We start from the raw sequence: 26612 nt of genomic DNA on the forward strand, positions 1-26612 counted from the left end.
CCTTTACCTAATACTATTAGAAACGCCGTATTTAAGAGAGTGTACTATAGATTAGAGAGTAAGAAAAGAAGATAAGGACAAGGTTAGGTTAAGTAAGGGCTAAGGTCGCCTAAGGCTAGGTCGCCTAAAGCTAGGTCGTCTAAGAGGACAAGGAAAGGGTAATCTAAGAGGCCCTTAAGAGTCGTAATAGTTAACTAACTTAAGCTTAAGAGTATTAGGGTAAAGGCCGGGTTATTATTTACGTCTACCTAGTCTAGAGTAAAGGGCTATAGTTTAGGAGACGCCTTATGTACTAGCGCTTTAAGAAGGCAGGTAGAGATAATAGACTAAGGCAGGCGCTTAAGGGTAAGTAGTAGAGAAAAGGCGCCTCTCTTTCTAACTATAGTATAGATAAAGAGAGTAAGAGCTAAGACAAGTACCTAAAGCTAGTAATTTACGTAAGCCTACTTAAGAGTAGTTCTTAGGTTCTAGTACGTAATCTTATAAAGCTAGCTATAAGTCGTAAGTAAGATTAAGGTAAGGATGCCTATACTAAACTAAGAGCCTAGAGTATAGAAGGCGTACTTAGTATAAAGGGCGTAGCTAAACATCTTATACTTGTACGATATAAGAAGGTTAGAGTTAGGCTAGTATAGCTAAGAGATTATAAGCTTAAACTACTTAAGCTAAGTATAACGATATAACGTCTATCTAATAAGGTTATATATAGTTTCTAAGAAGTAAGAGACCTTAGGGTTTAGAAGATAGCTAACATAGTAGTACGTAAAGACTAGGTAAAACTTAACGTACATAGCCTAGGTTAAGAGGGCGTAGTAGGCCTCCTTCTCTTTAGTAGCCTAAACCTAGGCGTAAAAAGAGAGAAGGCTAGGCTCTTAGTAGACCTTAAGGTCCTAGCCTTCCTTAAGGGGCACGACAAGAGACTACTAGTAGGTATAGGTAGTATAAAAGAAGTTAAGAGAGTACTAAAAGTAGCTAAGCTTGTCTTTAGTAAACTAACTATAAGAATATAGTATAGGTTAGAGGTACTAGCTCTTGTCGACTATAAGAGGGCAAGGCCTATACTCCTTAGAGAAGGTAGACAAGATAACGTTAGGGTTAGGATAAGGGCGTTTTAATAAGTAGAGAGTAAGGTTTAAGCTTAGGGCGCGCTTTAGGGCGTAAGTCTAGATAGTGACGCTACTATTACTCTAGAGGGTATTAAGAAGGGCGTCTTGTTTCTAGTTATAATCGATTAGAAACTAACACTATATTATAGCCTAGCTCTATAAGGAAAGGTAAGGAGGCGTACTAAGGGTAGAAGAGGTAGAGAGAGAGGGGTCTTAGGTAAGACAAGAAGAAAGGTAGTAGTAGGCGTCCTTAATAAGAGTAAGGGTAGTAAGTAAAGAAGAGAAGAGAGGGAGCCGCTAAGTATAGTAAAGAGTAAGATTAACGACATTAGAGCTAGATAAGAGAAAGGTAAAAGAGAGAGACTAGTAAAGAGAGTAAGGGGCGTAAAGTAAAAGAGTAAGAGAGGGGCTTAAGTTAGGGACGCTAAGAAAAGAAGAGAGAGAGCGGCTTAAGGTAGTAACATAAGAGGCTATAAGGCTAGAGGCTAGGACAGTAACGTATAAGAAAGAGGTAGTACTAGGCTACTAGAAGGACTAACCCTTAGAGGCCCTTTACTAAGAGGCGGTAGTAGCCTAGGCTATAGTCTCGACCTTATGATAGAGGTTAGCAAAGCTAAAGATAATATAGACACTAGCTATTAGGTTATTAAGTAGCGTAGACTTAAGATAAGTAACCCTATATTTAAGAAGGTAGTACTATAGCTTGTCTTATTATCCGGGTACGACTTTGTCTAGAGTCTTAAGAATAGTAGGTATAGTAAGAGACAAGAGAGGCGTAAAAGGTAAGGTAAGAAAGTATAAGAGAAAAAGAAGAGAAAAAGAAAGAAAAGAAGAAAAGAGTATAGAGTAAGAGACAACTTAAGAGTAGAAGTAAGGGATTTATAAGAGAGGGTAATAGAGCCGTATAACAAGAGAGGAGTTTAAAGAGAGAGAAAGAGAGAGTAAACCTAGTAAAAAAGGTAGGTAAGAACGTAAAGCGTTCTTAGCCTAGCCTATAAGAGACACTTAGGTACAAGACATATAAAGGACGTATAGCCTAGGTATAAGGTAAGAAAGAAGATTAAGATAGAGATTAGTAATAGTAAGTAGCCTAAAAAGACTAGCTAAGTAAAGGACAAGTAATAAGTAAGAAGAGGGATGTACCTAAAAGGTCTAGAGTATAGATATACTTGATTCTAGTAGGCGTAGGTTAAGAAAGAAAAAAGACAAGAGAGAGAGACTAGTAAGAGAGACTTAGGCTTTAGAGCTATAACGTAGGATACGTATAAGGACAGGCTAGTAAAAGGTAAACGTAAGAGATAAGGGTATAGACTAAAGAGGACGGCATAAACGCGTACTATAAAAGGAGTATATAGCTAAGGTATATAAAGGATAAGAGGCTAGTAAAGGACAGACTAGTAGTAGGCAAAAGGTAAGGAAGGCTGTCTTAATACTAGCTAAGAGAAGAGATAAAGATTAGAGGCATAAGGTCTATAGTAAGAGTAGTAAGGTAAGATAAGTATACTTATCTTAGGATATTAAGTACACGACAAAGCGTTAGATCTAGATATAGATCGCTAGAGTCTAGAAGACCTACTAAAGAGCTAGTAAGGGTTAGATAGGCAGTAAATAAGAAGGGAGGATATAGTACTTACACTACTTAAGAAAAGTAAGTATAAGTAACTAATAAAAAGTAAGGTAAAGCGTATAAAAGATTAGAAGTAAGGTAAAAATCTATAAGGATTTTAAGTATAAAGTACTATAACTAGCTAGAGGTAAGGCTAAAATAAGCGCTTAAAGAGTAACGTAACTAATAAAAAGTAAGGCTAAGGCGTATAAAGGATTAGAAGTAAGGTAAAAATTTATAAGGATTTTAGGTATAAAGAAAGGTAACTAATAAGAAGTAAGGCTAAAGTATAGTGATTTTAAGTATAGAGTACTATAACTAGCTAGAGGTAAGGCTATAATTAGTACTTATAAAGTAACATAACTAATAAAAAGTAAGGTAAAGAGTATAGAGGATTAGAAGTAAGGTAAAAATCTATAAGGATTTTAGGTATAAGGAACGTAACTAATAAAAAGTAAGGTAAAGTACGTAAAGGATTAGAAGTAAGGCAAAAATCTATAGAGATTTTAGGTATAGAGTAACGTAACTAATAAGAATTAAGGCTAAAGCGTAGTAATTTTAAGGTAGGTTATAAGTATAGAGTAAAGGAAGTAAGGTAAAAATCCGTAAGGATTTTAGGTATAGAGTAAGGTAACTAATTAGAGGTAAGGCTATAATAAGCGCTTAAGAGTAAGATAAAAAAGTAGAGAGATCGTTAGTGTAGTATATAAGAAGTAAGGTAAAAAAGCGTAAGGATATTAGGTATAAAGTAGCCCTAGATTAGAGGTAAGGGCCTGTACGTACTTATAACAAGTAGTAGGCGTAAGTATAAGGTAACTAGAGAGAGAGTAATAAATAAAGAAGGAGAGAAAAGGAAGAGACAGGCCTTACTAAGAAAAGTAAGATAAAAGATAAGAGATAAGATAAACGTAAGTACGTAAGAGACAAAAAGACTTACTAAGGTAGAGAAAAAGAGCGCCTAGACTAGATAGTAGAAGAAAGAGATCGACTATTAGGTTAGAGATAAGGGACAGGAAGAGCTAAGATAAAGTAGCTATACTAAGACTATAGTAAGGATAAAGAGAAGAAGGCAGGTCTAAGGACAGAGGTATATATAAGGAGAGCGGCCTTACTAAGAGAAAACCCTAAGTTAACGATTTATACTAGACAAGCGTTAAGAGACAAACAGTTATAGCTAAGTAATAACATAACTAACTATAGCCTAAATGTTAAGGGTACGCTTAAGACAAGGTAGGTACGTAAAGAAAGGTAGTATATAGGCCCTTATTAAGTACTTATATAGTAACTATAAGGCCTAGATCTACTATAAAAGCTATAATAGGCTAGGCTATATAAAGAATAGTAAAGAGAAGCCGGCCTAAGGACTCTCTTAGTAGTACTAGGACTGTATAGCGCGTAGTAAGGGATACTTACTATAGCTAAGCTATAAAGCGTATATTAACCTTACCTAATAACATTTAGGCGACTAGGTAGTAAGAATAGTAGCTAGGGAATTAATTAGGGCGGCTATAAAGACTAGCTAGATAGTCTAGCCTAAGTAAGTAGAGTAGGCTAGATTAGAGACGTTAAAAGAGGTAAGGGCGATTAAGGTCGACCTTAAGACAATTAACCTTAAGAGCTTAGACAGGTCGTTACTATAGTTCTTATTATAAGAGCTATTTAAAATTAAGGCCGAACTAGTTAAGACAAACGACCTTACGACAGTCTTAGAGTAGGCTAGGCTATTACTAATATAGTTAAGGGTAGTAGAGCTTGTATAGTACCTAAACGTTATAAAAGAGTAGTAAAGGTAGTAAAAAGTTCCCTTAACTTTAGTACTAACATTATTAACTAAGAGCTATATAGCGGCCGCGCTCTCTATCCTATAGGCCTAACGACAAGAGGTACCCTTAACATTAGCGCTAATATTATTAATTAAGAGCCGTGTACTATCCTTGCCCTCCTTTCTATAATAGCCCTAACGGCTAGAGGTACTATTAACATTAGTACTAATATTATCTACTACACTATCCTTACCCTCTCTCTAAGAATAGTTACGATAGCTAGAGGTACCCTTAACATTAGTACTAACATCCTCCTTTAGGGCAGTAGTAGTAAGGCCTTTAGCTTTAGTACTAACGTCTTCTAATACATTAGCTAGCTAGATTAGGACACTATAAAGAGTGTCTAGGCACAAGACAGTAACTCTAGCGTTAGCTAAGACAACATCTAGCTACGTTATAATACTTGTCTTAGAGGACTAAGGCCTAGTACTATAAGGCTAGAAGCGTAAGGTAGTAGACAAAGGGGTAAGGTAGCTAAGGCTAAGGTAGAAGATAGTAGACGACCTAGTACTAGTAAGGAGACAGATTATAAGGGTGATTAAAGGCCTCTAGAGAGTATAAAAGACGCTTAGTAGCCTAATTAAAGACTTATAAAAGACAGACAACAAGCTTATGTCTACCTAGCTCTTATAAACTATATTTAAGTAAGGGTTAGTAGCGTTATAGACCTAAGGCACTAGGACTATAGTGCTTAGCCCGGGCGATAGTAGCCTAGTACTTAGGTTAGGTAGTAAGGACAAGGAAGTAGTAGCCTAGCTTATAGAGTAGTAAAAGGCGATTAGGATATTTAAGCGCGACCTAAGAGAGGCTAAGGAAGAGTAGGCGGCGCTCTAACGTGTAGCGTAAGAAGTAAGCGTATATAAGGAGTTTTAGAAGGTAATCTACATAAGAAAGAGGTAGGCATAAGGCTATAAGAAGTCTAGCTAAGCTACGTTAACGTCTAGGAGCTAACGCTAAGGGCGTAGACAAAGTGTTATACGCTATTTAAGTAAGAGTTTAACTACCTCTAGATTAGAAAGACGTAGTTTATTAAGTACGCGTAGTACAGGCGTGACTAGTAAGTAGTTAAGGCAAGTATAAGAAAAGAGGGGGGCGTAAGAGGGTAGGCGTGTAAGGAGGGTAAGGTATACCTAATAGTAATGTAAGTAGCGTAAGGACAGGTTAAGTAAGTTAAGGTAATAGTATATAGCGTAATAGCGTAGGTAAGTAAGGTTGTGTATATTAAGGTATACTTACTACCTAAGAGTATAACAATAAGTAAGATATATACTAAGCTAGCTAAGTACGTAAAGGCAAGCGCGCTCTTTAAGGACATTAATACGCGCTTCTTAGACTACGTATAGTAATAAGGGGTACCTAGGCTATAAGACTAGGTTAAGGTATAGTAAGAGTTTAGCTAAAGGACAAACTTATAGTAAGTAGTACTAGTAATAGGTAAGGGGTAGCTAATAGTTAACTACGCCTTTATCTAAGGCTACTTAGTAGCTAAGGCAACCTTTAGGCTACTAGAGATAGTAGTATAAGTACAGACCGACTATACGTACGTACTCGCGCTATAGCTACTAGTATAAGAGAAGGGCTAAGTAGTATAAGAAGAAAAAAAAGAGGTACTTGTCTACTTTTAGGTTATACGGCTAGTAAAGCCCTAGGTCTAAGAAGAGATCGTTATAAAGGTAAGGCAAGAGTATAAAAGGCCGATTTTTAAGAAGAGAGATAGTATAGATATAATAAATACAAAGCTAGTAAGGTAGTACTAAGAGATATAAGTATAAGTACTTAAGTAAGTAAGAGGTAAGGGGATAAGTAAGAAGACAAGGCGGCTAAGGCAGCTAGAGGTCTAGACAAGACTTAAGAGCAGGCGGCTCTATAAGGAGGTAGTATATAACTCTTATAAGAACAAGCTAATTATAGTAATAGCTAAGATAGTAGTGTAAGGAAAAGATGTCTTAGCTAAGAACATATAGATCCTTAATAAGCGGTAGTAAGGTAAGGGCTTTACGTAAAGGGCGCTAATAAGGTAAGGGTATTAGTAGTTATAGGCCGAGCTTAAAGAAGAGATTAGGAAGTAGGCGGCTAATAAGAGCTATAAGGTAGACAAGATCTATATCTAGTTTCTATAGGTTATAAGAACGATAGTAGTTAAGACATAGCTCTTATACCTTTATAACACGTATATATAGTAAGAAGAGATACTATAGGCGTAGAACTAGGCTAAGGTATACCTCTTAACTAAAGACAATAAGTAGTAGTAAGACGTAGTAAACCTTTACCTTATCTTAATCGTATATATCTTTTAAAAGGTATTTAAGCGGCTCTTCTTATACGCGTACTAAGGAGAGGGGTAGGTACGCCTTTACTAGGCCTAGGCTAGGTTCTAGCTAAGGTACTTAACGTATATAAACGTAGCTATAGTATATATAGTACTTATGACCTAAGAGTAGATAATAGTAGTCTTTCTTAACTTTTAGGTAGCGTTTAATATAGTCCTTTAGGTATAGCTTAACTAAAAGCTAAGGGCGCGTAGGTACCTACTAAAGGTATGCTCCTTCTTATAAGGGCTAATGTTTATAAGGTAGGCGTAGTAAGTACTTATAAACAAAGAGGTATTAGTATAGTTTAGGTAAGGGTAGAAGGTACTCTAAGGCTCGCTACTCTCTTTATAGCTCTTTAACCTATATATTAACGACCTACTTAAGTAAGTAAATAGTAAGGTAGTAGGGCTCTTAACGTACTTTTTCTATATAGACAATAAGGTACTTATAATATAAGGGCTTAACAAGGTATAGGCGCTCTTAATAAGGGTTAAGGTATAGACAAGAGAGAACTAGCTATAGCTAAACCCGGCTAAGTACAGGTATATAATAATAGTAGTAAAAGAAGGAGGGCTTATAGTATATAAGTAAACTATCCCTTAGGTTATAACGTATACGTACCTTAGGTTCCTAATAATAGTAGTAGGTATTAACTTCTTAGTATACCTAGAGTAGTGGTTTAGTAGTATAGTCGGCTAGGTACACTAGCTTAAGGTCTCTAGGGTAAGGTAAGGACTAGCGTACTACGTACAAGTATACTAGTAGTACGTAGTACTAATTATTAAGTATAGGGCGCCGCTTATAGCGGCCTAGTAAAAAGAGAGTATAGTAAATAACAAGGCCTTTATAGTAGTAGTTAAGAGGTTTAAGAGCCTCTTTAAGTAGATTATAAGGGTAGAAAAGCTAGAGTTACGCTACCTCTTAATAGTACGCCTATATAGCCTCTAGTAACTGTCTAAGCGCTTTAAGGACCTTAAGACGTAGTTTTAAGAGTACTTCTAATAGCTAGCTATAGTAAACCTCTTAGCCTAGGTATTATAAGAGTAGGGTAGAGCGTTTATTATCTAGCTCTAGAAGGACAAGTAGTTCGCGCGCTTTTAGAAGGCGCTATAGCTTAAGAAGTAGTAGTAGAGGTAAGGGGTAGAAGAAGAGCTAATACTAAAGGGCTTTCTCTAATAGTAGTAGTAAGAGACAATAAAAAGGTAAGGCTACTTAGGCAGGCTACTTATAGAGAAGGTAAGGTAAGTACTAGGACTTAGGCTAGTAAACATCTTGTTAGGTATAAAGGTAGAGTACTAAGAGGATCTATTATAGTATTAACACAAGATATAGATATAAGGGGCACACTATATCTATAAAGAAGAGTTTTTATAAGGGTATAAGTAATGCTTTACCTTAGTAAGAAAAAGGATCCTAACCTAAATAGAGTAGTAGAAGTAGATATAGCTATATAAAGAGTAAGGTAAAGGGTAGGTAACAGATATTAACTACTTACTATACGACAGGTAGGTAAAGTAAGTAAAGTAGGCGTTAAAAGAGATATAAGGAAAGATATAACAGTAGTATTATAAAGAGTAAGTAGTGTTAGTAGAGGTAGTAGTAAGAGGTAAGGAGAGGGCGTTTATAAGATAGTCTTACTATAAGAAATAAGAACATTTAAAAGAATAGTACCCCTTTAACCTAAGACGTCGTTAAACTCGTTAAGACTTAGAGAGGTCTTTAAAACACAACTAGGTAAGACCCTTACCTTTAACTAGTAAAGTCGTTAAACTTATATAGTATTAACCTTAAGGGATAGTAGACTTATATAGTACTAACCTTAAGATTATAGATCTATATAGACTTAAGATGTTTATAAACTTAACTAAGGTAAGAGCTTATATCCTTAACGACTAGTCGTAAAAGTAGATATAAGAGGTCTAGAAACTTAGATAAGTAAGAGCCTAAATCTCTAACGATAAGTCGTAAAAAGTAGAGTTAACCTAAGAGGTCTTAAAACTCGACTAGAGTAAGAGCTAATAACCTTAATAGTAGAAGTCGTAGAACTAGTAGCTATAGTAAGGAGTAGACAGTAAGGGGAAGAGGACGGCTATTCCCTTAAAAGGATAAGAAGAGGTTGTAATTAGGGACAAAGGTTGTAAAACTTAGACAGAGGTTATTAAACTTAGTCGTAAGACAGATAGAGGTCGTAAAACTTAGTTATAAGACAGACAGAGGTTATAAAACTTAGACAGAGGTCGTAAAACTTAGACAAAGGTCGTTAAACTTAGTTATAAGACAGATAGAGGTCGTAAAACTTAGTCGTAAGACAGGCAGAGGCTGTATCTTAATAAGAAGCTATAAACAGTCGTAGATATAACACGTATAGAGTTAATAAGAGGTATAGGTCTTATATATATAAAGCGCTAAAGAAGCGCTATATAATATAGTAAACGTAGCTAAAGTAACGTCCTTACTCTTAAAAGAAAGGTTAAGAAAGTTAAGTCTAGGTAGAGTACTTGTGTTAGTAGGGAAAAGCTTAGGACAAGAATAGACCTAAATAGCTTAATAACGACTGCTTCTACTAGCGCCTTCCCTAAGACATACGCGTCGCTAGTAAGACAGGTAGGCCTCTAATAAAGGTAAAAGGAGAGGAGAAAGCTTGTAAGAGAAAGAACCTTATATAAACTTCTTATATAAGACAATACTATTAGGTACTTAGATAAGGCTATTAAAACCCTTAGTATTCTAGGGTTAAGGGACGTCTAGTATATCTATATAAAAAGTAAGTAATTAACAGGTCTTAGTAAGTAGTACTACTTAAAGATAGAACATAGGTTTAATAAAGAGAGGATAGACGTCCTCTCTTAGTTCTTATTATATAGTAGTATTAGTATTCTCTTAGAGAGGTTTAGGGCAAAGGCAGAACGCTAGACTAGACTCCTTATAGAGGCCCTGGCCTTAGATAAGGCTTAACTAATTACGACTCTTAGGTAGTTCTTATTATATTATTATAGTAAGGTAGTAAGAGGCCTCTTAACCTAGTAAAGCTAGGACGTACTATACATATATATAAGGGTAATCTAGTAGTATATACATCTCCTTATAGAACCTTAAGTAGTTCTGTCTTAGGCCTTTAGTTACGTAAGTATACTCTAGTTTAATACTATAAACAGGATACGTCTTAAGAGAGGTGCCTTAAGGGCGTTAGTATAGAGTATAGTACCTAGAGAGTATCTAGATCTTGTCTACTACGTTCTAGTAACAGGTCTTAGAAAGGGCGTGTCTTAAGAGGTAAAGGTAGTACTGTTAACAGTACTAATAATAAACCTCTAACCTTAACCCTTAGCTAACCCGAGACTCTTAAGCTACGCCCTATACAAGTAATAGGGTTACTACTAGAGATGTAGAATCTAGACGTCTAGTCGTGGTTATAAACAATAGTTATAGATTATAGTACCTTTACTCTAAGAGGTAAGGACTTACTTATAGCCTAAGTATCTTGTCTCTCTATAGTTTAAGCTCTATAGTTTAAGCTCTATAGTTTAAGCTCTATAGTTTAAGCTCTATAGTTTAAGCTCTTAAGAAGCAATTGTTAAGATCTAGAAACAGCCCTTATTATAGTCAACTAAGCTACATTAAGTATAGTACTATCCTAACTTAGTATAAGTAAAAGTAACGTAAGTATAGTACTATTAACCCTTAGCGTAAGTAAAAGTAACGTAAAAGTAGCGTAAAAGTAACGTTATATCTAATCCTCTTTATTACCTCTATCTTACCTAGATAGTGTTAATAGTAGTAGTATTTAAAATAAGATATAGTCTTACTTAGCTAACGTTTACTTACTTATTGTGTTTATTAGTATAAGTAGCTTAGAGCTTAGCCGAATCTTTAAGATCTAGGTCTACTATTACTATTATAAGAAAGTAAGAGTTAAGGGTTAGCGATACGCTAGTAACTACGATCTAACTAGAGGAGGAATAATAGAGGTAAGGCAAGTAGAACAGACCCTAGCATTTCTTAAGGAGAGTTGCCTTACGTCTTATAAGCCTTAACACTTAGACTTAAGGATAGGACTAACTAATAGAAGCTATTAAATACATCCTTATCTATAAGGAACGCTACTAATCTAGCTTACTAAGGTATTACTATAGTTTTTAATCCTAGGGATAATTTTAGCGCTAGTTAAGGATTAAGAAGAAAGGTAGTACTAACGTGCTAAGTACTGTTAATAAAGCGTAACATTAAATATAAAGTAGGTAAGGTTACAGCCGCTAGCTCTTATATAAGTTCGGTAGGCTCGCTATATAAAGGACTATTAGTTAGAGACTTGTTAAGGCTAATAATAAACACTACTTATAAGGTACATATAAATAACCTAGGCCATCTCTTCTTACCTTATACGTCTCTTATATATACGCTTAACCTCTGTCTAGGCTACTATTACAGCCTCTCTTAGTTGTTGTAAAGTAAGGGCTATAGTAAAGTAGTTAAGGAAGAAGAGAATAAAAGTAAGATAATTATTTAATCTAGTAATAAAGTAATAACAAAGCTTATACTAAAGTTATATAATAGAGAAGGGTAGACAAGATAAAGAAGGTAAAGGTAAGGCGATCTTATACTAGTTGTATAATAGAAGAGAGTAGGTAAGATAAAGAAGGTAAAGGTAAGGTAATCTTATACTAGTTATATAATAAAAGAGAGTAGGTAAGATAAAGAAGGCAAGGTAAGCTTATACTTAAGTTATATAATAAAGAAGAGTAGGTAAGATAAAGAAGGTAAAGGTAAGGTTAAGGTAAGGTAAGGTTATACTTAAGTTGTCTAGTAAAGACAGGTAGGATAAAGGGAAAGGTAAGGTTATAAGTAGAGTAGGTTAACTTACTAAATACTATATTAGTAATAAAATAAGAGTCAGATTTTGCTTTAAGTTTAATATAGAGCTTTTATAAGAGCTACTTTACTACTTACCTTAATCCTAGTCGTTTTTATTTAATAGTACTTAAAGAAGAGAAAAGTTGTTTGTTCTTATACTTAGAGGTAGTAGGGTTAGAGCCTAAGGGCAACTACAAGCGAATTACAAAACTTAATTATCTATAGTAAATTTAAGGTCTAAGATATTAAATAAAGGAAGCCTTAACTAGTAACTCTCTTACTAAAAGCTTAATTATATATAGTAAATTTAAGGTTTAAGGTATTAAATAAGGGAACAAAACTTAATTATATCTAGTGAATTTAAGGTCTAAGATATTAAATAAGAGAAGCCTTAACTAGTAACTATCTTACTAAGAGCTTAATTATATATAGTAAATTTAAGGTTTAAGATATTAAATAAGGGAACGAAACTTAATTATATCTAGTAAATTTAAGGTCTAAGATATTAAATAAGGAAAGCCTTAACTAGTAACTCTTCTACTAAAAGCTTAATTATATATAGTGAATTTAAGGCCTAAGATATTAAAAAGGAGAAGCCTAAGTAACTCTTTTACTAAAAGCGTAAAAAAAGAGTACTACTTACCTAAGTACACAACTTTACTTATTAACCTTAATATATTTAATTCCTATAATATTCTTATTCTCTCTAAACATTAGATCTAATAGAGAAGATCCCTTTTAGACCTTAGAAAGTAGATAAGTAGACCTATATAGATAATAAATAGTAGTACTAATTAAGAAAATCTTTTATAAATACCTTTAAAACTACTACGTTCTTATTATAAGGTACTTTATTTTAATTTCTTTAGTTATAAGAGCTAGGAATATCTTAACTAAGTATAAGGATAAATTACTAAGTGTCGTTATCTATAAAAGAGTTAGAGGTACTAATAAGTCTAAGATATATTATAAATATATTATAATTTAACTATAAGCTATCTATATTACTAAACACTACCTTAGTAAGTAGATAATTAGATATAAGTATATAATAAATTATTAAGCTAATAAGAAAAATCTTTTATAAAGGTCCTTAAAACTACTACTTTTTAATTTTAAAGTACTTAATCTTGATTTCTTTAGTTATAGAAAGGTAAGCTTATAGTTAAGTATAATTATATACTCTAAAGTTAGAATAATTTAGATTTATAAATAACTTTAAAGAAGGTATATTAATATAAATAAGTATTACTTATAATAGATAGGTCTATAGCTATACTATAGTAGTAAATAGTTAAAAGAAGGTAGAATTACATACTTATATATCCTTTCTTAATGTAGAAATAATTTGTTAAAGGTAATAGTAAGGTATATTAAACTAGGGTTTAATTAGTAGTATCTTACTCTACGCCTATAGCTTATGTATTCTTACGACCTGTTACTATTTCTTATACGCCTCTCTTAATCTAATGTAGACTTATTAGTTAATATACGCTAGTAAGGTTCCCTCTTACCTACTAATACCTGTTTAACCTAAGAAGGTAGAAGAAAACTCTACTATAAGGTAGGGTAACGTACCCTTAACTACGTGCTTAGTACTAGCTCTTTACCTTATTCTAACCTGTTATACGAATTCTAGGATACTTTCCTTAACCCTTAACGATTACGTACTTAGTACTAACCTATACTAGGTTCTAACCTTATATAAAGTCTAGTATATAACCCTTACCTTAATAATACTCTATATAAAGTATATCTCTCTTACCTTAACAATACCCTTTCTTACCCTTTATCGACAGGCTCTTACTAGGTTAGAGAGTTAAGTAAACCCTCTTAATAGCTAGCTACTAAGTAGTTAGGCCTACATAAGATCAGGTTTAGCCCCTAGAAGGTTTTAATAGTAAGATAACCCTTTAACCCTTACTTAACACTATTAGAAACACTATATTTAAGAAAGCGTACTATAGATTAAAGGGTAAGAAAAGAAGATAAGGACAAGGTTAGGTTAAGTAAGGGCTAAGGTCGCTTAAGGCTAGGTCGCCTAAAGCTAGGTTGTCTAAAGGGACAAGAAAAAGGTAATCTAAGAGGCCTTTAAGAGTTATGATAGTTAACTAACTTAAGCTTAAGAGTATTAAGGTAAAGGCCGGGTTATTGTCTACGTTTACTTAGTCTAGAGTAAAGGGCTATAGTTTAAGAAGCGCCTTACGTACTAGCGCTTTAAGAGGGTAAGTAAAGATAACAGACTAGGGCAGGCGCTTAAAGGTAAGTAGTAAAGAAAGGGCGCCTTCCTTTCTAACTATAGTATAGATAAAAGGAGTAAGAGCTAAGGTAAGTACCTAAAGCTAGTGATTTACGTAAGCCTACTTAAGAGCAGTTCTTAGGTCTTAGTACGTAATCTTATAAAGCTAGCTATAAGTCGTAAGTAAGATTAAGGTAAGGATACTTATACTAAACTTAGAGCCTAAGGTATAGAGGGCGTACTTAGCGTAAAGAGTACGGCTAAATATCTTATACTTGTATAACGTAAGAAGGTTAGGATTAGGCTAGTAAGGCTAAGAGATCGTAAGCTTAAACTACTTAAGCTAAGTATAATAATATAACATCTACTTAATAAGGTTATATATAGTTTCTAAGAAGTAAGGGACCTTAGGGTTTAGGAGATAGCTAATATAGTAGTACGTAAAGGCTAGGTAGAACTTAACGTATATAGCCTAGGTTAAGAAGGTATAGTAGGCCTTCTTCTCTTTAGCGGCCTAAACCTAGGTATAAAGAGAAGAGAGGCTAGGCTCTTAGTAGACCTTAAGGTCTTAGCCTTCTTTAAGGAGTACGACAAGAGACTACTAGTAAGTACAGGTAGTATAAAAGAAGTTAAGAGAGTACTAGAAGCGGCCGAGCTTATCCTTAGTAAACTAACTATAAGAATATAGTATAAGTTAAGAGTACTAGCTCTTATCGACTATAAGAAGGCAAGGCCTACACTCTTTAAAGAAGGTAGACAAGATAACGTTAAGGTTAGGATAAGGGCGTTTTAATAGGTATAAAGTAAGGTTTAGGCTTAGGGCACGCTTTAAGACGTAAGTCTAGATAGTAACGCTACTATTACCCTAAAGGGCATTAAGAAGGACGTCTTGTTTCTAGTTGTAATTAATAAGAAACTAACACTAAGCTATAGCCTAGCTCTATAAGGAAAGGTAAGAAGGCGTACTAAAGGTAAAAGAGGTAAGGAGAAGAAGGTCTTAGGTAAGATAGAAAAAGAGGTAGTAGTAGGCGCCCTTAACAAAAGTAAGGACAGTAAGTAAAGAGAAAGAGAGAGAGAGCCGCTAGGCGTAGTAAGGGGTAAGATTAATAACGTTAGAGCTAGATAAGAGAAAGGTAGAAGAAAGAGACTAGTAAGGAAAGTAAAGGGCGTAAGGAGAAAGGGTAAGAGAGGGGCTTAGGTTAAGAGCGCTAGAAGAAGAGAAGAGAGAGCGGCTTAGGGTAGTAATATAAGAGGCGTAAGAGGCTATAAGGCTAAGGGCTAGGATAGTAACGCGTAAGAAAGAGGTAGTACTAGGCTACTAGAGAGACTAACCCTTAAAGGCCCTTTACTAAAAGGTAGTAGTAGCCCAGGCTATAGCCTTAACCTTATAATAGAGGTTAGTAAAGCTAAGGGCGATATAGACACTAGTTGTTAGGTTGTTAAGTAGTATAGACTTAAGATAAGTAACCTTATATTTAAGGAAGTAGTACTATAGCTTGTCTTACTATCCGGGTATAACTTTATCTAGAGTCTTAAGGATAGTAGGTATAGTAAGGGACAAGAGAGGCGTAAAAGGTAAGGTAAGAAAGTATAAGAAAGAAAGAAGAAAAGGAAAAAGAGGTATAAAGTAAGAGACGACTTAAGAGTAAGAGTAAGGGATTTATAAGAGAGGGCGATAAAGCCGTATAATAAGAGAAGAGTTTAAGAAGAGAGAAAGAGAGAGCGAACCTAGTAAAAAGAGTAGGTAAGAATATAAGGCGTTCTTAGCCTAGCCTATAAGAGATACCTAGGCGTAAGATATATAAAGGACATATAGCCTAGGTATAAGGTAAGAGAGAAGATTAAGATAGAGATTAGTAATAGTAAGTAGCCTAAGAAGACTAGCTAGGTAAAGGACAAGTAATAAGTAAGAGAAAGGACGTACTTAAAGGGTCTAGAGTATAGATATACTTAATTCTAGTAAGTATAGGTTAAAGAAGAAAGAGAACAAAAAAGAGAGACTAGTAAGAGAGACTTAGGCCTTAGAGCTATAACGTAAGATATATATAAGAACAGGCTAGTAGAGAGTAAACGTAAGAGATAAGGGTATAGACTAGAAAGGATAACGTAAACACGTACTATAAGAAGAGCGTATAGCTAAAGTACGTAAAGAATAAGAGGCTAGTAAAGGGTAGACTAGTAGTAAGTAAAAGGTAAGAAGGGCTGTCTTAATACTAGCTAAGAGAAGAGATAAAGATTAGAGGTATAAGGTCTATAGTAAGAGTAGTAAGGTAAGATAGGCGTACTTATCTTAGGATCTTAAGTACACGATAAGGCGTTAGATCTAAACACAGATTACTAAGGTCTAGAAGACCTACTAAAGAGCTAGTAGAGGTTAGATAAGTAGTAAATAAGAGAGGAGGATATAGTACTTATACTACTTAAAAAGAGTAGGTATAAGTAACTAATAAAAAGTAAAGTAAAGTATATAAAAGATTAAAAGTAAGGTAAAAATCTATAAGGATTTTAGGTATAGAGTACTATAACTAGCTAGAGGTAAGGCTAAAATAAGCGCTTAGAGAGTAACGTAACTAATAAAAAGTAAGGCTAAGGCATATAAAGAATTAGAAGTAAGGTAAAAATCTATAAGGATTTTAGGTATAAGAAAAGGTAACTAATAAAAAGTAAGGCTAAAGCGTAGTAATTTTAGGTATAGAGTACTACGACTAGCTAGAGGTAAGGCTATAATTAGCGCTTATAAAGTAACGTAACTAATAAAAAGTAAGGTAAAAGGTATAGAGAATTAGAAGTAAGGTAAAAATCTATAAGGATTTTAGGTATAAAGAAACGTAACTAATAAAAAGTAAGGTAAAGTATATAGAGGATTAAAGGTAAGGTAAAAATCTATAAAGATTTTAGGTATAAAGTAACGTAACTAATAAGAATTAAGGCTAAAGCGTAGTAATTTTAAGGTAGATTATAAGTATAAAGTAAAGAAAGTAAGGCAAAAATCTATAAGGATTTTAGGTATAAAGTAAGGCGACTAATTAGAGGTAAGGCTATAATAAGCGCCTAAGAGTAAGATAAAGAAGTAAAGGGATTATTAGTATAGTGTATAAGAAGTAAGGTAAAAAAGCGTAAGGATATTAGGTATAAAGTAGCCTTAAATTAGAGGTAAAGGCCTATATATACTTATAACAAGTAGTAGGCGTAAGTATAGAGTAACTAGAGAGAGAGTAATAAATAAAGAAGAGAAAAAAAGAAAGAGATAGGCCTTACTAAGAAAAGTAGAATAAAAGGTAAGAGATAAGATAAACGTAAGAGACAGAAAGACTTACTAAGGTAGAGGAAGAGAGCGCCTAGGCTAGATAGTAAAAGAAAGGGATTAACTATTAGGTTAGAGATAAGAGACAAGAAGGGCTAGGATAAAGTAGCTATACTAAGACTATAGTAAGGATAGAGAGAAGGGAGTAGGTCTAAGGATAAAGGTATATATAAGGAAAGCGGCCTTACTAAAAGAAAACCCTAAGTTAACGATTTATACTAGATAAGCGTTAAAAGATAAACAGCTATAGCTAAGTAATAACACAACTAACTATAGCCTAAATGTTAAGGGTATACTTAAGATAAGGTAGGTACGTAAAGAAAGGCGATATACAGGCCTTTACTAAGTACCTATATAGTAACTATAAGGCCTAGATCTACTATAAAAGCTATAATAGGCTAGGCTATATAAAGAATAGTAAAAGAAAGCTAGCCTAAAGACTCTCTTAGTAGTACTAGGACTATATAGTATATAGTAAGAGATACTCGCTATAGCTAAGCTATAAAGCGTATATTAACCTTACCTAACAACATCTAGACGACTAAGTAGTAAGAGTAGTAGCTAGGGAATTAATTAAGGCGGCTATAAAGACTAGCTAGATAGTCTAGCCTAAGTAGGTAGAGTAGGCTAGATTAAAGACGCTAGAAGAGGTAAGAGCGATTAAGGTTAACCTTAAGACAATTAACCTTAAGAGCTTAGACAGGTCGTTACTATAGTTCTTATTATAAAAGCTATTTAAAATTAAGGCTAAACTAGTTAAGATAAACGACCTTACGATAGTCTTAAAGTAGGCTAGGCTATTACTAATATAGTTAGGGATAGTAGAGCTTGTATAGTACCTAAACGCTATAAAAGAGTAGTAAAGGTAGTAAGAGGTTTCCTTAACTTTAGTACTAACATTATTAACTAAGAGCTATATAGTAGCCGCGCCCTCTATTCTATAGGCCTAATAGTAAGAGGTACCCTTAACATTAGCGCTAACATTATTAATTAAGAGCTGTACACTATCCTTACCCTCTCTTCTATAATAGCCTTAACAGCTAGAGGTACTATTAACATTAGTACTAACATTATCTACTATACTATCCTTACCTCTTCTTTAAGAATAGTTACGACAGCTAGAGGTACCCTTAATATTAGCGCTAATATCCTCTCTTAGGACAGTAGTAGTAAGGCCCTTAGCTTTAGTACTAACGTCCTCTAATATATTAGCTAGCTAGATTAGGACATTATAAAGAGCGTCTAGGTATAAGATAGTAACCCTAGCGTTAGCTAAGACAACATCTAGCTACGCTATAATACTTGTCTTAAAGGACTAAGGCCTAGTACTATAAGGCTAGAAGCGTAAAGTAGTAGACAAAAGGGTAAGGCGGCTAGGGCTAAGGTAAAAGATAGTAGACGACTTAGTACTAGTAAAGGAGTAGATTATAAAGGCGATTAAAGGCCTCTAGAAGGTATAAAAGATACTTAGTAGCCTAATTAAGGACTTGTAAAAGATAGACAATAAGCTTGTATCTACTTAGCTCTTATAAACTATATTTAAGTAAGGGTTAGTAGCGCTATAGACTTAGGGCACTAAGACTATAGCGCCTAGCCTAAGTAATAGTAGCCTAGCGCCTAGGTTAAGTAGTAAGGACAAGAGAGTAGTAGCCTAGCTTATAAGGTAGTAAAAGACGATTAGGATATTTAAGCACGACCTAAAAGAGGCTAAGAAAGAGTAGGTAGCGCTCTAACGTATAGTATAAGAGGCAAGTATATATAAAGAGTTTTAGAAGGCGATCTACGTAAGGAAAGGGTAGGTATAAGGCTATAAGAGGTCTAGCTAGGCTACGTTAACGTCTAGGGGCTAATACTAAGGGCGTAGATAGAGTACTATACACTACTTAAGTAAGAGTTTAACTACCTCTAGATTAGAAAGACGTAGTTTATTAAGTACGCGTAGTATAGGCGTAACTAGTAAGTAGTTAAGGTAAGTATAAGAAGAAAAGGAGGCGTAAGAGAGTAGGTACGTAAAGAGGGTAAGGTATACCTAATAGTAACGTAAGTAGCGTAAGGACAGGTTAAGCGAGTTAAGGTAATAGTATATAGTGTAATAGCGTAGGTAGGTAGGGTCGCGTACGTTAAAGTGTACTTACTACTTAAGAGTATAACAATAAGTAAGATATATACTAAGCTAGCTAGGTATATAAGGGCGAGCGCGCTCTTTAAGGATATTAATACGCGCTTCTTAGACTACGTATAGTAGTAAGGGACGCCCGGGCTATAAGACTAGGTTAAGGTATAGTAAGAGTTTAGCTAGAGGGCAAACCTATAATAAGTAGTACTAGTAATAAGTAAAGGGTAGCTAATAGTCGACTACGCCTTTATCTAGGGCTATCTAGTAGCTAAGGCGACCCTTAGGCTACTAGAGATAGTAGTATAAGTATAGACTAACTATACATACGTACTTACGCTATAGCTACTAGCGTAAGAGAAAGACTAAGTAGTATAAGAAAGAAAAAAGAGGGCGCTTATTTACTTTTAGGTTATATAGCTAGTAGAGCCCTAAGTCTAAAAAGAGATTGTTATAAAGGTAAGGTAAGAGCGTAAAGGGCTGATCTTTAAGGAAAGAGATAGTATAGATATAATAAATATAAAGCTAGTAAAGTAGTACTAAGAGATATAAGTACAAGTACTTAAGTAAGTAAAAGGTAAAGGGACAAGTAAGGAAGTAAGGCGGCTAAGGCGGCTAGAGGTCTAGACAAGACTTAAGAGTAGGCGGCTCTATAAGGAGGTAGTACACGACTCGTATAAGAACAAGCTAATTATAGTAATAGCTAAGGTAGTAGTATAAAGAGAGGATACCCTAGCTAAGAACACGTAGATCCTTAACAAGTAGTAGTAAGGTAAGGGCTTTACGTAAGAGACGCTTATAAGGTAAGAGTATTAGTAGTCGTAGGCTAAGCTTAAGGAGGAGATTAAGAAGTAAGCGGCTAATAAGAGCTATAAGACAGACAAGATTTATATCTAGTTCTTATAGGTTATAAGAATAATAGTAGTTAAGACATAGCTCTTATACCTTTATAATACGTATATATAGTAAGAAAAGACGCTATAGGCGTAGAACTAGGCTAAGGTATACTTCTTAACTAAGGACGATAAGTAGTAGTAAGATATAGTAAACCTTTACCTTATCTTAATTATATATATCTTCTAAAAGGTATTTAAGTAGCTCTTCTTATACGCGTACTAAGAGAAGGGGTAGGCACGACTCTACTAGGCCTAGGCTAGGTTTTAGCTAAAGTACTTAACGTATATAAACGTAGCTATAGTATACGTAGTACTCGTGACCTAAGAGTAAACGATAGTAGTCTTTCTTAACTTTTAGGTAGTATTTAATATAGTCTCTTAGGCACGGCTTGACTAGAAGCTAAGGGCGCGTAGGTACTTACTAAGAGTACACTCTCTCTTATAAAGGCTAATGTTTATAAGGTAGGTATAGTAGGTACTTATAAATAAAGAGGTATTAGTATAGTTTAGGTAAGGACAAGAGGTACTCTAGGGCTTACTACTCTTCTTATAGCTCTTTAACCTATATATTAACGACCTACTTAAGTAAGTAAATAGTAAAGTAGTAAGGCTCTTAACGTACTTCTTTTACGTAGATAATAAGGTACTTATAACGTAAGGGCTTAATAAGGTATAAGCGCTCTTAGTAAGAGTTAAGGCGTAGATAAGAAAGAACTAGCTATAGCTAAACCCGGCTAAGTATAGATACGTAACGATAGTAGTAAGAGAGAAAGAGCTTATAGTATATAGGTAGACTGTCCCTTAAGTTATAATATATACGTACTTTAGGTTTCTAATAATAGTAGTAAGTATCGACTTCTTAGTATACTTAAAGTAGTAGTTTAGTAGTATAGTTAGCTAGGTATACTAGCTTAAGGTCCTTAAGGTAAGGTAAGGACTAGTATACTACATATAGGTATACTAGTAGTACGTAGCGCTAATTATTAAGTATAGGGCGCCGCTTATAGTAGCCTAGTAAAAAGAGAGTATAGTAAATAACAAGGCCTTTATAGTAGCGGTTAGAAGGTTTAAGAGCCTTCTTAAGTAGATTATAAGAGTAGGAAAGCTAGAGCTATACTACTTCTTAATAGTACGCTTATATAGCCTCTAGTAACTATCTAAGCGCTTTAAGGACCTTAAGACGTAGTTTTAAGAGTACCTCTAATAGCTAGCTATAGTAAACCCTCTAGCTTAGGTATTATAAGAGTAAGGTAGAGCGTTTGTTATCTAGCTTTAGGAAGATAAGTAGTTTGCGCGCTTCTAAAAGGCGCTATAGCTTAAAGAGTAGTAGTAAAGGTAAGGAGTAAGAGAAGAGCTAATACTAAAGGGCTTTCTCTAATAGTAGTAGTAAGAGATAATAAAAAGGTAAGGCTACTTAGGTAGGCTACTTATAAGAAAGGTAAGGCAAGTACTAAGACTTAGGCTAGTAGACATCTTATTAGGCGTAAAGGTAAAGTACTAAGAGGATCTGTTATAGTATTAACGTAAGATATAGATATAAGGGGCACACTATATCTATAGAGAAGAGTTCTTATAAGAGTATAAGTAATACTTTACCCTAGTAAGGAGAGGGATCTTAACCTAGATAAAGTAGTAAAAGTAGATACGGCTATATAAAGAGTAAGGTAGAGAGTAAGTAATAGATATTAACTACCTACTATACAATAAGTAAGTAAAGTAGGTAAGGTAGGCGTTAAAGAAGATATAAGAGAAGATATAATAGTAGTATTATAAGGAGTAAGTAGCGTTAGTAGAGGTAGTAGTAAGAGGTAAGAAAGGGGCGTTTATAAGATAATCTTACTATAGAGAATAAGAATACTTAAAAGAATAGTACCCCTTTAACCTAAGACGTCGTTAAACTTGTTAAGACTTAGGAAGGTCTTTAAAACATAGCTAGGTAAGACCCTAACCTTTAACTAGTAAAGTTATTAAACTTATATAGTATTGACCTTAAGAGATAGTAGACTTATATACTACTAACCTTAGGATTATAGATCTATATAGACTTAAGATGTCTATAAACTCGACTAAGGTAAGAGCCTATATCCTTAACAACTAGTCGTAAAAGTAGACATAAGAGGTCTAGAAACTTAGACAAGTAAGAGCCTAAATCCTTAACGATAAGTCGTAAAAAGTAAAGTAGACGTAAAAGGTCTTAAAACTTAACTAAGGTAAGAGCTAATAACCTTAACAGTAGAAGTCGTAGAACTAGCGGCTATAGTAAAGAGTAGATAGTAAAGAGAAAAGGGTAGCTATTCCCTTAAAAGGATAAGAAGAGGTTATAATTAAGGATAAAGGTCGTAAAACTTAGATAAAGGTTATTAAACTTAGTTGTAAGACAGACAGAGGTTGTAAAACTTAGATAGAGGTTATAAAACTTAGACAGAGGTTATTAAACTTAGTTATAAGACAGACAAAGGTCGTAAAACTTGGTTATAAGACAGACAGAGGTCGTAAAACTTAGTTATAAGACAGACAGAGGTTGTAACTTAATAAGGAGCTATAAATAGTCGTAGACGCGATACGTATAAGGTTAATAAGAGGTATAGGTCTTATATATATAATATACTAAAGAAGCGCTATATAATATAGTAAACGTAGCTAAGGTAACGTCCTTACTCTTAGAAAGAAGGTTAAGAGAGTCGAGTCTAGGTAGAGTACTTATGTTAGTAAGAAAAAGTTTAGGACAAGAATAGTCTTAGATAGCTTAACGCTAACTACTTTTACTAGCGCCTTTCTTAAGACATACGCGTTACTAGTAAGATAAGTAGGCCTTTAACAAAGGTAAAGAAGAAAGAGAAAGCTTATAAGAGAAAGAACCTTATATAAACTTCTTATATAAGACAATACTATTAAGTACTTAGATAAGGCTATTAAAACCCTTAGTATTCTAGGGTTAAGGGACGTCTAGTATATCTATATAAAAAGCGGGTAATTAATAGGTCTTAGTAAGTAGTACTACCTAAAGATAGAACATAGGTTTAATAAAGAAGGGATAGACGTCTTCTCTTAGTTCTTATTATATAGTAGTATTAGTATTCTCTTAAGGAGGTTTAGGGTAAAGGTAGAACGCTAGACTAGACTCCTTATAAAGGCCCTAGCCTTAGATAAGGCTTAACTAATTACGACTCTTAAGTAGTTCTTGTTATGTTATTATAGTAAGGTAGTAAGAGGCCTCTTAACCTAGTAAAGCTAGGACGTACTATATATATATATAAAAGTAATCTAGTAGTATATACATCTCTTTATAGAACCTTAAGTAGTTCTGCCTTAAGCCTTAGGTCGCGTAAGTATACCTTAGTTTAATACTATAAATAGAATACGTCTTAAGAGAGGTACCTTAAGGGCGTTAGTATAGAGTATAGTGCCTAGAGGGTATCTAGATCTTGTCTACTACGTTCTAGTAACAAGTCTTAGAAAGGGCGTGTCTTAGAAGGTAAAGGTAGTACTATTAACAGTACTAACAATAAACCTCTAACCTTAAGCTAAGGTAAAAGATAGTAGACAACCTAGTACTAGTAAAGAGATAGATTATAAAGGTAATTAAAGGCCTTTAAAAGGTATAAGAGACGCTTAGTAGCCTAATTAAGGACTTATAAAAGATAAAAGACAAGCTTATATTTACTTAACTCTTATAAACTATGTTTAAGTAAAGGTTAGTAGTACTATAGACCTAAGGTACTAAGACTATAGTGCCTAGCCTAAGTAATAGCTACCTAGTACCTAAGTTAAGTAGTAAGAATAAAGAGGTAGTAGCCTAGCTTATAAGGTAATAAAAAGTAATTAAGATATTTAAGCGCGACCTAAGAAAGGCTAAAGAAGAGTAGGTAGTACTCTAATATATAGTATAAGAGATAAGTATATATAAAAAGTTCTAAAAAGTAATCTATATAAAAAAAAAGTAAGTATAAGGCTATAAAAGGTCTAGCTAGGCTACGTTAATATCTAGAGACTAACGCTAAAAGTATAAATAAAGTACTATATACTACTTAAGTAAGAGTTTAACTACCTCTAGATTAAAGAGACGTAGTTTATTAAGTACGTATAGTATAAGCGTAACTAGTAAGTAGTTAAAGTAAGTATAATAAGAAAGAGAGGCGTAAGAAAGTAAGTATATAAAAAAGGTAAAGTATACTTAATATTAATATAAGTAATGTAAAGACAGGTTAAGTAAGTTAAGGTAATAGTATATAGTATAATAATATAAGTAAGTAAGGTTATATATATTAAAGTATACTTACTACTTAAGAGTATAATAATAAGTAAGATATATACTAAGCTAGCTAAGTATATAAAGGTAAGCGCGCTCTTTAAAGACATTAATATATACTTTCTAGACTATATATAGTAGTAAGAAGTGCTTAGACTATAAGACTAGGTTAAGGTATAGTAAGAGTTTAGCTAAAGGACAAACTTATAGTAAGTAGTACTAGTAATAAGTAAAGAGTAGCTAATAGTCGACTATATCTTTATCTAAGGCTACTTAGTGGCTAGGACAACCCTTAGGCTCCTAGAGGTAGTAGTATAAGTATAGACTAACTATATATATATACTTATACTATAGCTACTAGTATAAGAAAAAGGCTAAGTAGTATAAGAAAAGAAAGAGAAAGTACTTGTTTACTTTTAGGTTATATAGGTAGTAGAGCTTTAGGTCTAGAAAGAGATTATTATAAAGGTAAGATAAGAGTGTAAAAGGCTAATCTTTAAGAAAGAAGATAGTATAAATATAATAAATATAAAGCTAGTAAGATAGTACTAAAAGATATAAGTATAAGTACTTAAGTAAGTAAGAAGTAAAAAGATAAGTAAGAGAGTAAGGTAGCTAAAGTAGCTAAAAGTCTAGATAAGACTTAAGAGTAAGTAGCTTTATAAAGAAGTAGTATATAACTTACGTAAGAATAAGCTAATTATAGTAATAGCTAAGGTAGTAGTATAAGAAAAGAATGTCTTAGCTAAGAATATATAGATCCTTAATAAGTAGTAGTAAGGTAAAGGCTTTATATAAAAAGCGCTTATAAGGTAAGAGTATTAGTAGTTATAAGCTAAGCTTAAGAAAAAGATTAGAAAGTAAGTAGCTAATAAGAGCTATAAGGTAAATAAGATCTATATCTAGTTCTTATAAGTTATAAGGATAATAGTAGTTAAGACATAACTCTTATACTTTTATAATACGTATATATAGTAAAGAAAGACGTTATAAGTATAAAACTAGGCTAAGGTATACTTTCTAACTAAAGACAATAAGTAGTAGTAAGATATAGTAAACTTTTACCTTATCTTAATTATATATATCTTCTAAAAGGTATTTAAGTAGCTCTTCTTATATATATACTAAAGAAAAAAGTAAGTATGTCTTTACTAAACCTAGGCTAGGTTCTAGCTAAGGTACTTAATATATATAAATATAGCTATAGTATATATAGTACTTATAACTTAAGAGTAGATAATAGTAGTCTTTCTTAACTTTTAGGTAGCGTTTAATATAGTCCTTTAAGTACGGCTTAACTAGAAGCTAAGAGCGTATAAGTACTTACTAAAAGTATACTCTTTCTTATAAGAGCTAATATTTATAAGGTAAGTATAGTAAGTACTTATAAACAAAGAGATATTAATATAGTTTAAGTAAGAGTAAGAAGTACTTTAAGGCTTACTACTCTTCTTATAGCTCTTTAACTTATATATTAATAACTTACTTAAGTAAGTAAATAGTAAGGTAGTAAGGCTCTTAACGTACCTTTTTTATATAAATAATAAGGTACTTATAACGTAAAGGCTTAATAAGGTATAAGCGCTTTTAATAAGAGTTAAGGTATAAATAAGAGAGAACTAGCTATAGCTAAACCTAGCTAAGTATAGATATATAATAATAGTAGTAAGAGAAAAAGAGCTTATAGTATATAAGTAGACTATCTCTTAAGTTATAACGTATATATACCTTAAGTTCTTAATAATAGTAGTAAGTATTAACTTTCTAGTATACTTAAAGTAGCGGTTTAGTAGTATAGTTAGCTAGGTATACTAGCTTAAGGTCTTTAAGGTAAGGTAAGGACTAGTATACTATATATAAGTATACTAGTAGTATATAGTACTAATTATTAAGTATAAAGTACTACTTATAGTAGCCTAGTAAGAAGAGAGTATAGTAAATAATAAGGCCTTTATAGTAGTAGTTAAGAAGTTTAAGAGCCTTTTTAAGTAGATTATAAGAGTAGAAAAGCTAGAGCTACACTACTTCTTAATAGCGTACTTATATAGCCTCTAGTAACTATCTAAGCGCTTTAAGGACTTTAAGACATAGTTTTAAGAGTACCTTTAATAAC

Source organism: Amorphotheca resinae, assembly GCF_003019875.1.
Source record: "Amorphotheca resinae ATCC 22711 unplaced genomic scaffold M430scaffold_6, whole genome shotgun sequence".
NCBI classification, from domain to species: domain Eukaryota; kingdom Fungi; phylum Ascomycota; class Leotiomycetes; order Helotiales; family Amorphothecaceae; genus Amorphotheca; species Amorphotheca resinae.